The sequence below is a fragment of the Bacillus rossius genome, chromosome 18 (assembly GCF_032445375.1).
Source record: "Bacillus rossius redtenbacheri isolate Brsri chromosome 18, Brsri_v3, whole genome shotgun sequence".
Taxonomy (NCBI): Eukaryota; Metazoa; Arthropoda; class Insecta; order Phasmatodea; family Bacillidae; genus Bacillus; species Bacillus rossius.
The window spans coordinates 10,114,931-10,116,769 of NC_086345.1; the positions used below are offsets into that span (position 1 = coordinate 10,114,931).

At 38.2% G+C, this 1,839-nt stretch overlaps 2 protein-coding genes across 19 annotated transcripts in view; one reads left to right on the forward strand and one right to left on the reverse strand.

Annotated features, from left to right (window-relative positions):
* The window catches only part of LOC134541305 (gastrula zinc finger protein XlCGF57.1-like), a 531,604-nt gene that overhangs the window by 102,828 nt on the left and 426,937 nt on the right, over window positions 1-1,839 (reverse strand). The window lies entirely within an intron of this gene.
* LOC134541306 (oocyte zinc finger protein XlCOF6-like) overlaps window positions 1-1,839 on the forward strand; it is a 57,451-nt gene that overhangs the window by 53,788 nt on the left and 1,824 nt on the right. The gene's annotated exons all lie outside the window — the stretch shown is intronic.

The window sequence follows — 1,839 nt, forward strand, 5'->3', positions numbered from 1 at the left end:
AGTCGCGACGCGAAGTGTCCCGCGGAGAACCGCGTCTCGTAATTAAAATTAAATCTTGAATAATTTTTTTGGGGGGGTGGGGGCTGGGAGTTCGGACCGAAAGGTCCCGAAGTTCCCCGAGTGGCCGTCATAAAAAAACTCTGACTGATGTCGCGAAGTTGGTCGCACTGGCCGACTTTAGCGCTACCTGTTGAGGGCTGTCTGAAATAAAAAAGGAATCGACTCGCCCAAGGCGTCTGCTTAAACCAAGGGTTAAAGGGCGCAGTCTAGTGCAGCGCTCTGGCGGCCTACAGGGTAAGTTGGCTGGGCGGTTAGCGAGTTTGCCGCTAGGTGTAGCGGGGTGGTCCATTTTGGCACACACATTTTTTATGCGAGGCGTCCTTGGAGACGGTCGCTGTCTGCTGGGGTGTATGACCGGTCATTGGTCTTAGGCGAATTCTTAGAACTCAAGAGGGGGGGAAAACGCAACGACGCTGGGAACAAGCGTCCATGACGTACTTCCAGGGGAGTGAACCTATTACGTATTCGTGACAGTAAAGGCTATGGTCAGCTTGCCTCTGAGAAATGGTAACAGCTCGTCCAGAGCTGCTGTAGGCGGTTTTAGTCATGAAGTGAAGTAACGTTACAGGACTGGGACGTGCCTGTAAGCGAGGGAAATTTTAAGCTGGCTGCCAGCAAAGTATTAGATCTGCAAAATATCAGATACGTCTCTGGGAAAGGTGCTTCAGACTACTGGCACAAAGTTTAACTTAAGGGAGTACACCAGCCTAACAAAGTGTAAATTGCCCTTTAGTAACCAAATTATAGAGCAAATAAAATTTCCAAAAATAATTTAAAATTATATAAAAATTTAAAAAAAAAATGTGTCGAAATACCAAGTTTCCAGCACACTCTCATTGCACCCATAGAAGTTTCACTTAATTGTGAAATTAAACATATTAGAATAATGTGATTCTCTTTTCTTTCTTCTCCACTTAACCAGACTGAGCCGCAGCAACGCGTGGTCGGTACAGCTACTTGCGTATAAGAATGAGGTCGGTTTTGCATGAAGAAGGTTTGCTAAATGGTATGTCAATTTTTTTTATTAAAACTGTTAATAAAGAGAATAATTTATAGGAAGATGAGTTTTAATGCATTTATAATTCTTTTATTTCCAGCATTTTAACATCAAATCATACTTTTTAGAATTATTTGCATAGTAACAAAAAATAATTTTCTGCAGACCAAGTGGATTAGATTTTTTCTTTAAATTTGAGGAAACTTAACTTCTGAAAAATGACTGACATTCCTCCATTACTCCTATTTCAAATATGGAATGTTTTCAGTTAAAAGAAATTCAAATTAATGTGTTTTATTAAATTATTTTTGATGATTAGGCAACAAACACATTTAATAGCCGAGAGATTTTTTTTTTTTAAAACATGCTGTGATAACCGGTAACTGAATCGATAATCGGTGGTAATGAGAATTATATGTGGTAAAGTTACGTGGAGTGGCACAAGATGAAATGTAAGCACATGTTTATACTTCTGATCCAGGCATATGTACATACTGTAGGTACGTCAAGTGAATCAGGTCTTGGTAAATTCTTGTGTTCAAAAACCTGTAACTTGAGTTCATAATGATAATTCGCTTCATTAATGGTTGTTTCATGACAGGGCATTTAAATCCAGAATGCTTATAACATTAACATTGATAACAGTTAAAACTGAAAATGTTTGATTTCTTATGTTTCATCTAACCTGTTTTCTTAAGATGTATTTCGGACAACAGATATATTAAAAAATATATCAAAAATCTTTCCATGATAAGCTATAAGATATTTTAAAATCTAATAAA